A 19,801-nucleotide genomic window follows, 5' to 3' on the forward strand; every position below is an offset into this window, starting at 1 on the left:
ATATACCCAGTAATGGGATTGCTGGGTTGAATGGTAGTCCTGCTTTTAGCTCTTTGAGGGATCTCCAGACTGCTTTCCACAACGGTTGAACTAATTTACATTTCCACCAATAGTGTAAAGCGTTCCTATTTCTCCACAGCCTCACCAGCATCTTTTTCTTGACTTTTTAATAATCGCGTGAGATGGTATCTCATTGCGGTTTTGATTTGCATTTCTCTAATGATCCGTGATGTTGATCTTTTTTTCACGTTTTTTGGCCGCATAAATGTCTTCTTCTGAGAAGTGTTTGTTCATGTCCTTTGCCCGCTTTTTAATGGAGTTGCTTGTATTTTTCTTGCAAGTTTGTTTTAAGTTCCATGGAGATGCTGGATATTAGACCTTTATCAGAAGGATAGACTGCAAAAATGTTCTCCCAGTCTGCAGGTTGTTCACTCTGATGATTATTTCTTTTACTGTGCAGAAGCTCTTAAGTTTAATTAGATCCCATGTCAAATTTTGCTTTTGTTGCAGTTGCTTTGGTGTCTTTGTCATGGTATCTTTGTCCATCCCTAGGTCCAGGATGATATTGCCTAGGTTGTCTTCCAGGACTTTTATAGTTTTGGGCTTTACATTTAAGTCTTTAATCCATCTTTAAAAAATTATTATTATAAGTTCTAGGGTACATGTGCACAATGTGCAGGTTTGTTACCTATGTACCCATGTGCCATGTTGGTTCGCTGCACCCATTAACTCGTCATTTAATCCATCTTGAGTTGATTTTTGTATATGGTTTAAGGAAGGGGTCCAGCTTCAATCTTCTACATATGGCTAGTCAGTTATCCCAGCACCATTTATTAAATGGGGAGTCTTTTCCCCATTGCTGGTTTTTGTCAGCTTTGTAAAAGATCAGATGGGCAGCCTTATTTCTGGGCTCTCTTTTCTGTCCATTGGTCTACGTGGCCATTTTTGTACCAGTACCATGCTGTTTTGGTCACTGTAGCCTCGCAGTATAGTTTGAAGTTGGGTAGTATGATTCCTCCAGCTTTGCTCTTTTTGCTTAGGACTGCCTTGGCTATTTGGGCTCTTTTTGGTTCCACATACATTTTAAAATAATTTTTTCTAGTTCTGTGAAGAATGTCATTGGTAGCTTATAGGGATAGCATTGAATTTATAAGTTGCTTTGGGCATTACAGCCATTTTAATGATACTGATTCTTCCTATGCATGAGCATGGAATGTTTTTCTACTTGTTCATATCATCTCTGATTTCTTTGAGCAGTGTTTTATAATTCTCATTGTAGAGATGTTTCACCTCTCTGGTTAGCCATATTCCTAGGTATTTTATTTTTTTGTGTGAGGCAATTGTGAATGGAACTGCCTTTCTGATTTGGTTCTCAGTTTGGTTTTTGGTGGTGTATAGGAATGCTAGTAAGTTTTGTACATTGGTTTTATATCCTGCAACTTTTCTGAAGCTGTTTATCAGCTGAAGGAGCTTTTGGGTCAAGACTATGGGGTTTTCTAGATATAGAATCATGTCATCTGCAGATAGTTTGACTTCCTCTCTTCCTATTTGGGTGCTCTTTGCTTTGTTTTGCAATTTGTTGAGAGTTTTTAACATGAAGGGATGTTGAATTTTATTGAAAGATTTTTCTGCATCTATTGAGATGATCATGTGGTTTTTTTGTCTTTAGTTCTGTTTATGAGATGAATCACATTTATGGATTTTCTTGCATTGAACCAACCTTGCATCCTGGGGATGAAGCCTATTTGGTCATGGTGGATTAGCTTTTTGATGTGCTGCTGGATTCAGTTTGCCAGTATTTTATTGAGGATTTTTGCATTAATGTTCATCAGGGATACTGGCCTCAAGTTTTCTTTTTTTGTTGTATCTCTGACAGATTTTGGTAGCAAGATGATGCTAGCCTCACGGAATGAGTTGGGGAGAAGCCACTCCTCCTCACTTTTTTTGGAATAGTTTCTGTAGGAATGGTCTCAAATTCCTGACCTCAAATGATCCACCTTTCTTGGCTTCCTAAAGTACTGGCATCACAGGCATTAGCCACCGAGCTCTGCCTGATTTTTGTTATTTCTTGTTTTCTGCTAGCTTTGGGGCTGATTTGTTGTTGCTTCTCTAATTCTTTCTGTCATGAAGTTAAGTTGTTAATTTGATATCTTTCTAACTTTTTGATGTGGGTGCTATGAATTTCCCACTTAATACTGCCTTAGCTGTGTCCCAGAGGGTCTGGTATGTTGTATCTTTGTTTTCATTATTTTCAAAAAACTTCTTGATTTCTGCCTTAATTTAATTATTTACTCAAAAGTCATTCAGGAGCATGTTGTTTAATTTTTATGGGATTGTATGGTTTTTAGCAATTTTCATTGTGTTGACTTCTATTTTTTTTTCTTTCTTTGAGACGGAGTCTTGCTCTGTTGCTCAGGCTGGAGTGCAGTGGTACAATCTTGGCTCACTGCAACCTCCACCTCCTGGGTTCAAGCAATTTTCCTGCCTCAGCCTCCTGAGTAGCTGGGATTACAGTGGCGCGCCACCACGCCTGGCTAATTTTTGTATTTTTAGTAGAGACAATGTTTCACCATGTTGGTCAGGCTGGTCTCAATTTCCTGACCTCACGATCTGCCTGCCTTGGACTCCTGAAGTGCTGGGATTACAGGCATGAGTCACCACTCCCGGCCAACTTCTATTTTTATTGTGCTGTGAACCATGAGTGTGTTTGATATGATTTTGGTTCTTTTACATATGTTGAGGATTGTTTTATGTCCAATTATGTGGTCAGTTTGAGAGTATGTGCCATGTGGCAATGAGAAGAATGTATATTCTGCTGTTTTGGGGTGGAGACTTCTGTAAAGGTCTATCAGATCCATTTGGTCCAATGTTGAGTTTAGGTGCTGAATATCTTTGTTAATTTTCTGCCTCAATGATCTGTCTAATACTGTCAGTGGAGTGTAGAAGTCTCCCACTATTACTGTGTGACACTGTATCTCTTTGTAGGTCTTTAAGAGCTTGCTTTATGAATCTGTGTGCTCCTGTGTTGGGTGCACATATATTTAGGATAGTTAGGTTTTCTTGTTGAATCGAACCCTTTACCATTATGGAATGCTCTTCCTTGTCTTTTTAAATCTCTGTCAGTTTAAAATTTGTTTTGTCTGAAATTAGGATTGCAACCCCTGCTTATCTCTGTTTTCCATTTGTTTGGTAGATTTTTCTCCATCTGTTTATTATGAGCCCATGAGTGTCATTATATATGACATGGATCTCTTGAAGACAGCAGACCATTGGGTTTTGCTTTTTTATCCAGCTTGCTACTCTGTGCATTTTAAGCAGGGCATTTAAGTTTACATTCCAGGTTAGTACCGATATGTGTGGATTTGATCCTGTCATTGTGCTGTTAGCTGGTTACTATGTTGGCTTGTGTGTGTGGTTGCTTTACAGTTACCCTGGTCTGTGTAAGTGTGTTTTTGCATAAGCTGGTAGTGGTTTTTCCTTTCTGTATTTAGTCCTCCTTTCAAGATCTCTTGTAAGGCAGGTTCAGTGGTAATGAAGTCCCTCAACATTTGCTTATCTAAAAAGGATCTTATTTCTCTTTCACTTAGGAAGCTTAGTTTAGCTGGATATGAAATTCTTGGTGGAAGTTTTTTCTTTAAGGATGTTAAATATCCCAGCCTGGCAAACATGGTGAAACCCCATCTCTACTAAAAATACAAAAATTAGCTGGGCATGGTGGCGGGTGTCTGTAATCCCAGCTATTTGGGAAGCTGAGGCAGACACATCACTTGACTCTGGGAGGCGGAGGTTGCAGTGAGCTGGAATTGCACTCCAGCCTGGGTGACAGAGCGATACTCCATCTCAAAAAAAAAAAAAAAAATTGTTGAATATAGACCCCCCAATTTCTTCTGGCTTATAGGGCTTCAGCTGAGAGGCCCACTGTTAGCCTGATTGGGATCCCTTTGTAGGTAAACTGCCCTTTCTCTCTAGCTGCCTTTAACATTCTTTCTTTCATTTCAACCTGGGAAAATCTGATGATTATGTGTCTTGGGGATGATCTTCTTGTGTAGAATCTTGCAGAAGTTCTCTGTATTTCCTGAATTCAACTGTTGGCCTCTCTAGCAAGGTTGGGGAAGTTTTCATGGACGATATTTTGAAATATATTTTCCAAGCTGTTTGCTTTCTCCCCCTCCCTTTCAAGTAGGCCAATGATTCATAGATTTGGACTCTACATAATCCCATACTTCTCAGAGGTTTTGTTCACTCCTTTTTATTCTTTTTTTCTTGATTTTTGTCTGACTGTCTTATTTCAGAGAACCAGTCTTCAAGTTCTTAGATTCTTTCCTCAGCTTGGTTTATTCTCCTGTTAATATTTGTAATTGCATTGTGAAATTCTTGTTGTTTTTGTTTTTGTTTTGTTTTGAGATGGAGTCTTACTCTGTCACCCAGGCTGGAGTGCAATGGTGTAATCTTGGCTCACTGCAACCTCCACCTCCTGGATTCAAGCGATTCTCCTGCCTTAGCCTCCCAAGCAGCTGGGATTACAGGTGTGCACCACCACACTCAGCTAATTTCTTAGCTAATTTTTGTATTTTTAGTAGAGACGGTGTTTCACCATGTTGCCCAGGCTGGTCTCAAACTCCTGACCTCAGGTGATCCACCCGCCTCAGCCTCCCAAAGTGCTGGGATTACAGGCATGAGCCACCATGCCCAGCCTGTTTTTTTTGTTTGTTTGGAGACAGTGTCTTTCTCTGTCACCTAGACTGGAGTGCAAATGGCTCACTGCAACCTCCACCTCCCGGGTTCAAGTGATTCTCCTGTCTCAGCCTCCCAAGTAGCTAGGATTACAGGCACCTGCCATCATACCTGGCTAATTTTTGTATTTTTAGTAGGGATGGGGTTTCACCATATTAGCCAGTCTGGTCTTGAACTCCTGACCTCAGGTGATCTGCCCACCTCAGCCTCCCAAAATGCTGGGATTACAGGCTTGAGCCACTGTACCTGACCCACATTGTGAAATTCTTGTATTGTGTTATTCGGCTCTGTCAGACCCATTAGGTTCTTTTTCACACTGGCTATTTCATCCTTCAGCACCTGTATTACTTTATTGTAATTCTTATTTTCCTTGGATCGGGTTTTGCCATCTTGCTGAATCTTGATGATCTCTTTGTTCCTATCCATATTTTGAATTCTATTTCTGTTATTCTAGCCAGTTCAGCCTGGTTAAGAACTCTTGCTAGAGAACTGGTGTTATCGTTTGGAGAATGTCTGATCCTCTGGCCATTTGAGTAACTGGAGTTCTTGCATTGGTCCTTTCTCATCTCTGTGTGTGGGTGTTCATTTAACTGCAACACAGATTGACTACAGTCAATAGACTTCTTTTTTGGATGTTTTCACTGTGCTGAGGCTTTGTGTAGGATCTTTATTTGAAGCTGACTTCTTGTCTCTGGTTTTAGAAGTGGGTATGTTAGTGAGATATTTTTGGTGTTGAAGCTTTGGGGTGTGATCCTGCACGTGACACTTAGGCTTATTGGTCAGTTGGTAGACTTCTGCTCCTGTATGTTTCTTCACAGTTGCAGCTGTATTCCCTCTCAGTGCTCTGAAAGTGTGGGTTCCTCTCCCCCTTCAGTGCTGGCTGTAGTTCACAACTTAGCATTCCTGGACTGCCCACTACCGCTCTGGAGTGATCTCAGTGTTTATGTTCCTTCCCCGGCTTAGAAGTAGCAAAGGAAGAGATCTTAGTAGGTGTTGTGGCCAAGGGTCATTTGCTTGACTCCTGGGGGCTCTACCCCCAGAGAAATGCAGGTTACCAATTGCTCAGTGCAATCAGCCCAAGATGGAGGGTTCGTGCTTTGGATACAAGCCAGGGGTTCCCTGTCTGGTGAGTGATGTGGAATCCATGGGAGATGGACTGGCCTCCTTTCTTGGGTCTACTGCAGCTTGTTGGTATGGAGAAGGCACTTAGGGTCTTTGCTCCTTCTTTAGTGCAAGGAGTTCCATGGCAGAGGCAGTGGCTGAGAGGTTTTCAGTTGCCCCTGGAGGCACTGTCCTGGGAGTCGCTGAGTTGGTATTGGCTGGATAGCTCTGGTGGGGAGTAGCTGGAAGCCCAGGCCTGGAGGACCTGCCCAGTGAGGAGATATGGGAACGGGCACCTACAAAACAGTCTGGCCACTTTTCTATAGGGCTGCTCTGGTATGCTTAGGGCCTGCTCCAGTCCCTAGTCACCTCAGATTTTCCAGAACCTGGAGGTGTCCCCAGTGAAGGCTGTGACACGGCAAAGATGGCAGCCTGTCCCCCCCCGGGAGCTTTGTCCCAGGGAGGTATGGACCTGTTGCTGGCCCAAAGGCACCTGTAAGGAAGTGGCTGAAGACCCTGTTTGGGAGGTTCCACCCAATGAGGAGGAACAGGCTGGGGACCACTTAAAAAAGCAGTCTGGTCATGTTTCTGTATAGCAGCTGTGCTGTGCTGGGGGTCCACTTCAGCTCCTGGTCACCTCAGACACTCCACAACCCAAAGGCTGGAAGAGCTAAGTCACCCAGACAGCAAAGATGGCAACCTAGCCCTCCCTCTAAGATTGCCATCTCAGGGGGAATTCAGATCTCTGTCACAGCTGAAGAGCTCAGGCGGGGTGGCTGGAGGCTCTGATTGGGAGGTCACACCCAGTGAGTAGGAATGGGATTGGGCACCCACTTAAAGCAGCAGTCTGGCCACATTTTGGTGAGCATCTGTGCTGTGCTGGGGCATCCCTACTGCCCCAGGTCGTCTCAGACTCTCCAAACCCTGAAGGCTGGAACAGCTAAAGCTCCTGAACAGCAAAGATGTTGGCCTATCCCTCCCCTGGGAGCTCCTTCTTAGGCAGGTGCTATGTCGCTACTGGTAGCTGGCTGGAATTCCAAGCCAGTGGGTCTTATCTTGTGTGAGGTGTTGTGGAAGTCGGCCCTTTGGGCTGTTGCTGCTCAGCCCTCTGGATTCAGCCTCTTTCCTAGGAGTGTGAACGGGAATCTAAACTCCCTCTTTGTGGGAGATGCAGCTACTTTTGCCAAAAGCCCAAATATCTAAGGCTCCAGTGTGCCTGAGTGGCTGCTCTGCTGAGACTCCATGTAGCCCTGTCTGGCAGACTGAAGACTGAAGGCCCTGCTGCTGGTGGAGTGGATTCACAAGGAGATCTCCTGACAGGAGGGTTGCAAAGATCTGTGGCAGAAGCATGGTTTCTGGGGTCGCTCATTCACTTACCATTTCCCTGGGCAGGGGAAGATCCCCTGGCTCCCTGATGCTCCCAGATGGGATGTTGTCCTGTCTTGCTTTTCCTTGCTCTCTGCGGGTCAAGTTGTTTCCTTGATTAATCCCAATGCGAGTACCCGGATGTTTCAGTTGAAGGTGTTGTATCTACTTGTCCCTTCTGTTCCTCTCCGTGAGAGCCATGCACATTACCTGCTTCTGGTCATCCATCTTGGCCACTCCCCGTCCTTGTGAAAGTTTACACTGTATTACAATTGCACAGGAAAGTTACTGCAGATTTGGGAGTGGGACAGAGGATAGAGGATGTTGGCTTGTTTTGCCAAGAGAGTGACATTCTTAAGTCTGTGTTGGTAGTGGGGATAGGAGGCAAGAAAATCAGTTAGGAAATTATTGAAACAATTCAGTCTCAGATAATCAAAGCCTATCAAGAGCAGCAGTGTGAGAATGCTGAGAAGGGGACAGTTTCCAGAAACATCTCAGAGGTAAACATGGCAGGCCTGGAAGATGAAAACCTTCAGTGCCTGGCAACTGAGGGGTTGGAAATACTCCAATCTGAGAAAAGAGAACACTGGGATTGGAGGTGGGGGCCAAGCTGGGAGAAAGATTTCAATATCTTGCAGAATATAGAGAGGGGTTGATGAGAGTAACAGGTGAAGAGCCCAGGGGAATTCCCAGGTAAAATAAAAGCCCCATGGAGATCAGAAGGGCAAATCCTCAATCTAGAACCACAGACGTGAAGATTTGGCTCTAGACTCTGAAGTCACCTCTCCTAGGGAAAAAAGATGGACCCAGGCCTTTTTAACTCAGGGAGCCCCCAGGGAGGAGACAGATGGTCCTCCTCAGTTTCTGCAAGTTCCAAGTGAAAGGGTCTGGCTGCGTAGAATGAGAGATCTGGAGAGTCCTGGGTAAAATCTCAGATGTAATTCTTTCTCCTGAGAAACCAGCTTTTTGCTTACTGCCTTGAGGAAAACTTTGTCTATCGTTCTTTCTTCCTCTCGTTTTCTCCCTCAGTAGAATTCTGTGAAAAGAAGTTTTTGGGTATCACAGTGTGTAAAACAGCTAAGAACGTCGCCACTGTCTTGTCCCAGTGGGGTCTGCGGGCCTGGCCTCTATCTTCCCCTCCTCTACAACTAAAGATTTCCTCTGGGCAGTTGTAAAAATGTGGAATGTCCTAATGCACGTAGATACGTCCGAGATTTTAAAATAAATGAAACTTAAATATAATATGGAAAGTCTAAGTGGATTCCCAGGACCCTTTCCAGGTCTCCCCTCTATGTTTCTCCTTGAGGGTGTCTTAAACACAACACCTCACACATATTTTTAAGTGGAAGACAGTGGGCTGGGTGCGAACATCTTGTTTGTGGTCTCCTGTTAGCATTCTTGGAAAAAGAAATGTACTTGTCTGATTATAAAATAAGCAAAAACTCAACGTAAAGAATCTGGCAATCCCAGAGAGTATAAAATAAGAAAACTAATTGGTAACTCCGACCCTACTCCAGAAATAAAAATGAGCATTCGCGGAGAATTCTTCCAGTCTCCTTATCGAGGCCGGCTAGGGACCCGAACCTGAAGCTCCTCGCCCCGCGGCCAGCTCCTCCAGCAGCCTCTGGCTCGAGGCCCGGGAAGGGGCGCTGAGGGGAAGGTGCCCCCCAGGGAAGGTCTCCGAGGAGACGGCCGGAGGCGGGGCCTCCCCAGGGGACTCGGCGGCCAAGCCAGGAGAAAGAACCGAGGAGCTGGAGGAGCCGCGCGGCGCGTGTTGTTTGCAAGGTCTCGGAGCCCTCCCGGCCCTCGCGGGAGAGCGGGGTCTAGGCGCGCCACGCGGGCGGCGCCAGGGAGGGGCGGGCAGGCGTGGCTCAGCCAGTGCCCCGGCCAGAGGCGCCCAGCGCCCCCCGCTCACCTCAGAGGCAGGCGCCGCCGTCCCGCCGCCTCCACGCCCGGCTCCCGGCGCGGCGATGGGCGCAGGCCCCTGTCTCTGCCCCGGCCCGCCCCTTCCCGCCCCTTCCAGGCCCGCGAACCCGCGAGACGCTGGGGAACCGTGGGGTTCCTGCACATAGCAGCGGGCTTGGCGCTTCTCGGCGGTCCGACACCGATGAGGTGAGCACAGAGACCTTAAGGATCCACAGAACTTCCAACAGTTAATTATTAAGTGAAAGTGGAAAGAGGGAGGGGCTTTCTCTCCTTTCCAGAATCTGGGCAGTTTCTTTGGAACCGATAAAGAAATTCTCTTAGGGCCGGGCGCGGTGGCTCAAGCCTGTAATCCCAGCACTTTGGGAGGCCGAGATGGGCGGATCACGAGGTCAGGAGATCGAGATCATCCTGGCTAACACAGTGAAACCCCGTCTCTACTAAAAAATACAAAAAACTAGCCGGGCGAGGTGGCAGCGCCTGTAGTCCCAGCTACTCGGGAGGCTGAGGCAGGAGAATGGCGTGAACCCGGGAGGCGGAGCTTGCAGTGAGCTGAGATCCGGCCACTGCACTCCAGCCTGGGCTACAGAGCGAGACTCCGTCTCAAAAAAAAAAAAAAAAAAAAAAAAAAAAAAAAAAAAAGAAATTCTCTTAGGAACTTGAGGTGAGCACGGATCACTCATCAGGGATGCGAGTGGCAATTTCAGTGAAAGAGGCCGGAGAGTACTGTAATTTGGTGTGAAGATGGGGCAGTGGGTTTTCTGCTGAATAAGCGACAGCCTGTGCTGAAAATGAGAGATCCCGGAACAGTTTCCCACCGCCTGTAGACTTTCCAGAGTCTCCTCACGCCGAATCTGCTTTGCAGGGCATGTTCACCCCCAGGCTGCAGACTGGCGGGCACGATGGGCTCCCCCATGGGGATTGCAAAGTCCTGAAAAGGGACAATTTTATTGCACTGCGTCTGTTGAACTGCGTTGCTTCTGGGCATGAGAGAGTCACCTGTAAGCTGCAGCATCCTTGTACCCTGGCAAGCAGCCCTTTCCAAGTTAGCTCTGTCAGAAACTAGAGGCCTCTAGGGAGAACTCAAGGTATACATGTGCTTGTGAAGAATACAAACCTTGAGGTTTTTAAAATCGAATTTTGTTAAGATTTCAGGATAGAAATCTGGGAAGAGAAGTCATGGCACGGCATAACTTACCCCTTTGTTGGTTTTCTAGGTACATGCATGCTGGAATTAGAGGTAAATGATGTCCTAGCCTATCATGAAATGTCTTTCCTGGTGTAGTTCTTTAAACCAGGATATGGAGGATAACATTACATTTTTGCATCCTAGGTAAAAGGGAAAGATTTTCAGATGGGGGTTACACAGTGGGAGAAATTGTTGATATAGTTGTATTAGGCAGCAAGGCCTGCAAAGAAAAACTTATTTTTCTCCACCAGTGACTGAATTCTGCATAGAGTGTCTCCTCGCAGTCTGGGTAGCAGCCCGGCTTGCAAAAACAGTGCTTCTTTCATTGCTGCAGGTGGAGCAAATGGGCTTGTGGATAAATGGCTAAGGAAGCATTTGCTTACAGGTTAAGGCAATTTGAGTCTGGAGAATAAAGTGCTTTAGCAGGCTTTGCTTGAGTTGGGTGTCCCTTGGGAGGAATAGAGGTGGCTTTCTGTTCCCCATTTTGCCAGCCTAATTCCCCCTCAGGGACACCACTGTCTCTGGAATGTTCCCTCTATTTCCCTTTCTCTTCCACCCCCAGCTTTTAGCTTCTCCCCATTCCCCAGTAAAGTCTAGAATTGAGCCTAGTCAGAGTCAAAGTTCTGATAGCCTGGGGATATACAACTTCAAGCCTCGTGAAGGCAGAAATGAGACCTAGGAGAGACCCAAGATGGGTGAGATGAAACAACTTCCAGCCTAGAAGGCTCTCAAAAGAGTGGAAAAATAATGATTGAGGGAAACGTTATCTGGAAAGGAGAATAGGTGCTTAAGTGTTTGTTTCCAGCTGAGGGTTTTAATATTTCCATTTTTGTTGTTTAACCATAAGGGAATTTCCATATAGGGTAGGAGGAGGATGAGACCTCTGTAAACTGCATCCTTCTCCCTGAATTTGCATTTTATTACATTCTCCTGTAGGTTTCAGAGATTAATTGGGAGAAGGGGGAGAGAGGAAAGAAGCCAGAGGCTCTGACATGCTGCAGAAACAGTGCAACATGGACTGACTTGGGCTGCCAAGGTGGATTTGGACGTTGAAAGGAATGTTCTGCATTTAGTTAAAAAAAAAAAAAATCAGAGCCTTTATTTTGCAAAGGTCTTGGGAATCAGAACTTTCATGTTTAGTTGCTGATGAATTTTGCCTGATAAAGGATGCAAATCACTATCTCACCTTTTTTCTCCAGTACTTTATTATGAAAAATTTTAGACATACAAAGATGTTATCTACCTCTCATTTTATAAACTTATTACCTTAAAACAAACTTGTTAATAAAAATCAGTGTTTAGAATCCAGACATATGTGATCTGGTCCTGGACAGAGCTTGAATCAGAAGGTGTTTCAGATATAGATGTGTGAAGGATATTAACATTTTAAGAAAAAAATACGGATCTTATTCTTCTGACTTTCCCGTAAGAATCTTGAGCAGACCCCTTAACTGCCTTCTTTTTCCCATTCTTAAAATGTCAGTCAGTTGGATGATATCACTCCCCTGCTTAACACCCTCCAATGGCTTCCCCTCACACTGTGAATAACATTTAACTCTCCACCAGGGCTTGTGATCTGGTCGGGTGACCTTATATTCTATGCCCATCCTCTCACTTACCATTGTCCTTGCTCTTTCCTCTGCCTGAACACTCTTCCTTCAGACACTGCCACTGCTTCTTTTCTCAGCTCTTTCCAGTTTCTTTTCATACTCTCCAGAATGATGGCCACCCGATCTAAAACAGCCTGTGGTCACTCCCTGTCCTCTGACCCTGCTTTATCCTTCTTCACGGCACTTAACACTCCCTGACACTATATAGTATATGTGTTTCCTTATTAATTGGGCATATTCCCCACTCTAATGTAAACTCCATCAAGACAAGGAATTTTTTTGTCTTATTTGTGGCTGTGTTCCTGTTTGGTGTATTATGAGCAATTAATAAATAGCTGTTAGATTAATTAGGTAATTAAATTACACAAATAAAGCATTGACTCCCATAAGGGTGGCAGAACCCTTAGTAAAATACTAGAAGTCCTTTCAGGTAATTTGTAATTCAAGTTAATCAATATTTGATAGGTAAATGATGACCCTGGAGATCAGTGGCCTCTTTTATCCTCGCAGCACTTCTCAGCTGAATCCTTTGCTAATAGCTAGGCCAGTTTTGACAAACCCACATCCCAAACAAGACATAAAATATTTCAGTCACAGAACTTTTCCTCATGTCTCTTTCTAGTCACCCCCACCATAAAGAAGCAGCAAACCTTGTTCTGATTTCTAATATCATAGATTAGTGTTGCTGGTTCCTGAACTTCATATAAGTGCAATTACACAGTATGTACTCTGGTGTTTGGCTTCTTTTCTACACAATGTCTGTGATATTCATCTGTGCCATTGTGTGTATCAGTAGTTCATTTCTTTTTATTCCAAGGTAGTGTTCATTGTATGAATATTGACCATGTGTTTATTCGTTCTCTGGTTGATAGATACTTGGGTTGTTGCCAGTTTGTGACAATTTTGAACAAAGCTGCTGTGAACCTATAAGGGGTCTGCCTCATCTTGAGTCTTCTGTACTTTATATGAAAATCTTCCTTTGTGCCACCAGTGCGGAGAGAAGTATGGCGATGTAATGGGGGCTGTGACCGATATAGCAGCCTGCATGCACCCCAGCCAGTGCTCTCTGTAGACAGCTCTGCTGGGAGCTGACCTGCTTCCCACTTTAGAGGGAGAGCACTTGGAAAATGAGTGTCTAACAAATTAGCGAGCCCTCCAGTGCACTCTTAAGTGCTTTAAATCCTTGAAAGAGACACTGTAGAATGCCTGCTGCCATCGCTGTTGTATTTGCCTCCTCTTCTCAGGTTCCCCATCCCAGTACAAGTTGACTGTAATCAGCCTCTGAGTATTATGCTACTGAGGGGTTTAAACATTCATGAGCAAGAGTCTTGTTCAGAGCCTGATGAAATATTTATGTGTTTCCATGGGGCATTGGTTTCCATCTAGACTTCTCAAGGCGTTTTTCTGAGATGTGTGTCATAATTGTGAACTCAGACAGTGATCAATGATACGGCCCTGTGTTATTAAACCCCACCACACAGAGCACCTTGCTTTCTAGGGATGGAGAAGAATGAGCACACAGAAAAATGGACATGAATAGTGTCTAGATCAGGAGAAAGACTACATGTACTGATAAAAATGGCTTGAGTAAAGAGGGGTCTGTTAATATAGTACCAACAAAGGTATGAATCCAGAGAGGAGAGTGAAAAGAACTTGTTAAAATGAGAGGAATGCTGGGATGCATTCATTCCACGTGGAAGAATGGGAGACTCAGCATTGTAAAATGCATAGTTCCTTTGACACTCATGTGGATGAGGCTCATATGAGACTACTGTGCTCAGTGCTATAATTATCACAACCTGCTATGAGAGGATGAGAATAGAAGTGGAGGCTAGGCAGCGTTTCCAGGTAGAGCCAGAGAGCTATTCCAGGAGAAGTCAACATTTCCCTTCAAGGAAGAAGTGGCTTTGAGTCAGGTTCTGAAGGAGGTGTGCTTTTTGACTGGCAGCTGCGGTGTGGAAGGGCCTTTCCAGAGAGACAGAATAACATGATTGAGTGAGGGCCAAAGTGCCAGTGTGGTGTGAGTAAGGAGAGAAGGTGGGTGGATGGGGGTCAGGGCAGGGTTGCAACAAGAGATAAAGCAGGAGAGCTAAAGGCTAGCTTATGAAGGCCACAGGAGGATGGACTTTGGTCTGTTTGCTGGAGGGCCATGTAACTTTCGGCCAGAGATTGGCTTATATTTTGAGCAGTTCTTGGGAAGTATATCCACCCTAGGCAAGGCCTTGAGGTACCTTTATGTCCAAGGCACTTCCAGAATATTCAGCTGTGTCTAAAACAGTATGAATACTCTGTGTGGTCTACTCTAAGAGAGGTAAACCAGAGGTGGTCAGATACACTCAGTATACTCCTAGGACTGACCAGAAACAGGCCTCACCAGGCACCTTTCTGCCCCCAGCCCACAAACACTAGAATATTCTGAGTCAGATTGAATCCACAGCATCCTTTAGGCTTCCTCATGACTACTTTGCCTCAGCTTGGGGAGTTGCAATGATCTAAGTATCCCCTTATCACCTGAACACAAATCTGGGCCAGTATACCTCAGACATGGGTTGCCAGGCAACTGAGGGCTAAGTGATGAGGCTGGCCAGTCATCCCCACAAAGCCCAGGTCTGCTTTGACCAGGCCATCAGGCTCTGACCAGAGAGGCAACTCGGGGGTTGAGGTCATGCAGACTGATGACCTGGAGACAAAACTGCCAGGCCCCTTCCATATGTCTTCTTTCTTTGGGTTGCAGATTCCTATTCAAAAATGCCTCAGGATGTTTATTTTTTAACTCATAATAAAAATAGTGAAGTAGGGAGGAGTGTTGAACATGTCAATCATCTATACCTTATGTTGTCATTGGGAAGAAATAACTGTGGAAATGATTGTCCCCCGGGAAAGTCAGTCCTCAGTCTTGCAATGAGGAGCTTTGCGTGTGTAGAGATTAGCTAGAAAGCTCTGGAGTTCTGATGGTGAGAAGGGATTTCTTGGGTCAAGGATAGGAAAGGGCAAGGGAGGACCTTCATGATTCTGCCCAGAGCTTTGCTGGTTGGAATTGCTCTTCTGCTGCTATGGGTAGCATGGGGTTTCAGTGACTGAAAACACCCAGGAAAGTATGCTGTGAGTCTTCATGTTGCCATCTGCCTACACTGGAATGTCAGACCATCAGTCAGCACTGCCACCTCTCCATCTTGAGTTTCTAAGAGTTATTGAGAAAACCTTGAAAGGGAAGGCAGAAGTAGATGTCTTAATTAGGGCAATGGCAAGGTCCTAAAGGTGTGGTCTAGGTTGAAGGTGTGGTAAGGGCCTGAAGGCATTGGTCTGGCAGTACTTCAGACCAACAAAGTCTTTCTTGGCTCTTATCTAAAATATTCCTGATTTTCTGCCTGAGGTGGAATCTCTCAAGTGCTGCGTTAATCAGTCTTTTGGCTGAACAGGTAAATAGGGTTCATGCTTAATTGAGTGCCTTTTCTTTTTTTAAAGTTTCAGCTTTTATTTTACATTAAGAGGATACATGTGTAGGATTGTTACATGGGTACATTGGACCCAGGTCATAAACACAGTACCCAATAGGTAGTTTTTCAGCCCACGCCTCCTCCCTCCCTTCCCCTTCTAGTAGTCTGCAGTATCTGTCATTCCTGCATTTATGTCCTCGTGAGAACATGTGGTATTTTGTTTTCTGTTCCTGCATTAATTCACTTAGGATAGGCCTCCGACTGCATCCACGTTGCTGCAAAGGACATGATTTCATTCTTTTTTATTCTTGGTGTTTATGTAGCACATTTTCTTCATCCAGTACACTGTTGATGAGCACCTAGGTTGATTCCATGTCTTTGCTATTGTGAATAGTGCTGTGATGCACATATGCATGCATGTGTATTTATGGTGGAATGATTTATATTTCTTTGAATATATACCCAGTAATGGGATTGCTGGGTCGAAGGTAGTTCTGTGTTTAAGATTTTTGAGAGATCTCCAAACTCCCTTCCACAGTGGTTGAACTAATTTACATTCCCACCAACAACGTATGTGTTCCCTTTTCTTCACAGCCTTGCCAGGATCTGTTGTTTTTTTGACTTTTTAATAATAGCCATTCTGACTGGTGTGAGATGGTATCTTATTGTGGTTTTATTTGCATTTCTCTGATGATTAGTGATGCTGAGCATGTTTTCATGTTTGTTGGCCACACTTGTATGCCTTCTTTTAAGAAGTGTCTTTTCATGTCTTCTGCCTGCTTTTTAATGGAGTTGTTTTTTGCTTGTTGATTTGTTTAAATTTCTTATGTATTCTGGATATTAGACCTTTGTCAGATGCATAGTTTGTGAATATTTTCTCTCATTCTGTAGGTTGTTTACTCTTTTGATGGTTTCTTTTGCTGTGCAGAAGATCTTTAGTTTAATTAGGTCCCACTTGTCAATTTTTGTTTTTGTTGCAATTCTTTGTGGGAACTTGGCCATAAATTCTTTGCCAAGGCCAATGTTGATAAGGGTATTTCCTAGGTTTTCTTCTATGATTTTTATAGTTTGAGGTCTTACGTTTAAATCTTTAATCCATTTTTAGTTAGTTTTTGTATACCGTGAAAGGTAAGGGTCTAGTTTCATTCTTCTGCATATGGCCACCAGTTATCCCAGCACCATTTATTGAAAAGGGAGTCCTGTCTCCATTGCTTGTTTTTGTCAGCCATGTTGAAGATCAGATGGTTATAGGTGTGCAGCCTTATTTCTGAATTTTGTATTCTGTTCCATTAGTCTATGTGTCTATTTTTGTACCAGTACCATGCTGTTTTGGCTATACTCTAGCAAATTCTTTGGAATTAGTGAAAATAGGGACACAATTTATGAAGACCTCTGGGATGTAGCCAAAGCAACGTTAAGAGGAAAGTTTATAGCCATAAATGCCTTCCTCAAGAAGCTAGAAAGATCTCACATTAACAATATAACTTTGAATTTAAAGGAACTACAAAAAGGACAAACCAACCCCAACTCTAGCAGAAGAAAAGAAATAACTAAAATTGAAGAAAAACTTAATGAAATTAAGATGCAAAAATCTATATGAAAGATCAATGAAACAGAGAATAGGCTATTTGAAAAAATAAATAAGCCTGATAGACTGCTAGCTGGGTTAATAAAGCGGGAGGAGAGAGAGAGAGAGAGAGAGAGAGAGAGGATCCAAATAAGTACAATAGAAATAACAAAGATGACATTACAACTGATCCTACAGAAATACAAAAGACCCTTGGAGAAAACTATGAACAATTCTATGCACACAAATTAGAAAATCTAGAAGAAATCAATCAATTCCTGGAAACAATCTCCCAAGATTGAATCAGGAAGAGATTGAAGTCCTGACTAGATCAACATCAAACTCTGAAATTGAATCAGTAATAATAATAATAATAATAATAATAATAATAAACCCAACCAACCATAAAAAGCCCTGGACCAGATGGATTCACAGCCACATTCTATGAGACATACAAAGAAGAACTAATACCAATCCTACTAAAACTTACAGAAAATAGAGGAGCAGGGGCTCCTCCCTAATTCATCCCATGAAGCCAGCATCAGCCTAACATCCACATCTGGCAGAGATACGATGAAGAGATCTGATTTTTGTGCCTATGTTCAGACCAATATCCCTGATATTGACACAAAAATCCTCAACAAAATACTAGCAAACCAAATTCAGCAGAACATCAAAAAGTTAATTCACCATGATCAAGCAGGCATTATTCCTGGGATGCATGGTTGGTTCTGTAATAAATGTGAGTCACCATATAAACAGAATTAAAAGCAAAAACCATATGATCATCTGTGTCATCTCAATAGACACAGAAAAAACTTTTGATAAAATCCAACATCTCTTCATGATAAAAACTCTCAACAAACTAGGCATTGAAGGAACATACCTCAAAATAATAAGGGCCATCCCTGATAAACCTACTGCTGACATCATACTGAATGAGCAAAAGCTGGAACCATTCCCCTCGAGAACTGGAATGAGGCAAGGATGCCCACTCTCACCACTCCTATTCAAGGTAGTGCTAGAAGTCGCAGCCAGCACAGTCTGGCAAGATAAAGAAATAAAAGGCATCCAAATAAGAAAAGAAGAAGTTGAACTATCTCCCTTTGCTGATGATATAATTCTATACTTAGAAAACCCCAAAGACTTTTCCAAAAGGCTACTAGAACTAAAAAGGATTTTTAGCAAAGTTTCAGGATACAAAATCAATGTACAAAAATCAGTAGCATTTCTAAACACCAATAGCATCCAGTCTGAGAGTCGAATCAAGAACATGATCCCATTTACAACAGCTGCAAAGAAAATGAAATACCCAGGAATACAGCAAACCAAAGAGGTGAAAGAGCTCTACAAGGAGAACTACAATACACTACTGAAAAAATTAGAAACAATACAAATAAATGGAAAAATATACCATGCTCATGGATTAGAAGAATCAATATCATTAAAATGATCATACTGCCCAAAGCAATGTATACATTCAATGCTATTCCTATCAAACTACTAACATCATTCTCTACAGAATTAGAAAAAAAATTCTAAAACTCATATGGAACCCAAAAAGAGCCTGAATAGCCAAAGCAAGCCTAAGCAAAAGAACAAAGCTAGAGCATCACACTACCTGAGTGCTTTTTCTGAACAGATGTTTCAATGATTCTGTGATTGTTCATGAGCCAGTGATGGCTGCCTGCTTTTGGATGCTGCTAGGATAAATGCAGAAGATCAGAGTAAAGAGGGAGAGGGAAACATAACAGCAGGAGAGAGGAAAAGGGAAGAGAGTAGTGATGTGCTGAGATCGCAGAGGTTGTGGGTACCCAGTTATCTGCAAGTGAGAAACAGGGATAAAAGAAGATCAAATAACTACCCATGGGAATTTTACATGTGAATATTGCTGACTTCCAAGGCAGCTGTGAGGAGAAAGGAAGGGAGGAGACACAAAGGCAGCTGTCATAGTCAGTCTGAGGAATATTAATAAAAACTTGACACACGAAAACACATGGCCATATCACAACGGCCTGGGTCCCAGCAAGGATGTCTGTTCAGACCCCTCTTTCACATTTCCATATATTCATTCATAGTATTAGGTATTCTGCAAGACATTCATTTGCACTTGCAAAGATACACAAATGCAAAGCACTTAAAAGGGTAAACTATCCTAAAATATTAGTGGTGAGATTATAAATGATTATTTGTATTTTTTCAATTTATCTATATTTTTCATGATTGTTTTAAGAAGTGTGAATTTCTATGATAATCAGAAAAACATTAAGGAGAAAAGGGGTTAAGTAGAGAGACAGAGAAAGAGGCATGGGGTAGGGAGAGAGGATTGCAGAAAAGAAAAATATGTTGGAAGATGAATGAAAAGTTAAATGTTTCACAGACTGCTAACTTGTGCATATCTTTTCTTTATTATTGAATATCATATGTTTATCACCCTCGGAAGAACTGTAAGTACCGACTGGCATGAAACTGAATTGCAAATACTGAGCTAAGTATCACACCTCAAACACCATTGCCTTGGCCAATGCCTTTCTGTGTGTGACATGGTGGCTTCCAGTGGTGCTCAAAGTATTTTCCACCAAAGGCTAATACAGAACACTTCAAACCTGGGCAGCAGCCTCTCTCCCACAGAGTTTAATATTTATGCTTGTAGCCACTGGGCCGGCTTTGTGCTTCTCATCTCTGAAGTATGAAACAGGAGCCAACAAAGGCTGTCAATAGTTGGAGTAGTGGGATTTTCCAAGACAAAAGCATGAGTTATTCTCGTCCATGTGTTTGCTGGCTGCTCACTGGCTCAGGCAGCCCCTTGGGAAGCTCTGTGGCTGAGGCTTCAGATAAATAGATATAGTTTTTGTTTCACAACCACTGACGTTTT

At 43.3% G+C, this 19,801-nt stretch overlaps 1 protein-coding gene across 5 annotated transcripts in view; it reads left to right on the plus strand.

The window, feature by feature from the left end:
• Positions 1 to 8,911: 8,911 nt before the first annotated feature.
• GPR156 (G protein-coupled receptor 156) overlaps positions 8,912 to 19,801 on the plus strand; it is a 132,892-nt gene continuing 122,002 nt past the window's right edge. For 4 of the 5 annotated variants that reach the window (XM_074033377.1, XM_005548050.5, XM_065539164.2 and 1 more), the window contains exon 1: positions 8,912 to 9,312. The gene's annotated coding sequence lies outside the window, so the exon portion shown is untranslated. The remainder of the gene's footprint in view (positions 9,313 to 19,801) is intronic. The other variant, XM_074033378.1, reaches the window with a different exon arrangement.

This window comes from Macaca fascicularis, chromosome 2 (genome assembly GCF_037993035.2).
Source record: "Macaca fascicularis isolate 582-1 chromosome 2, T2T-MFA8v1.1".
Classification (NCBI taxonomy): Eukaryota; Metazoa; Chordata; class Mammalia; order Primates; family Cercopithecidae; genus Macaca; species Macaca fascicularis.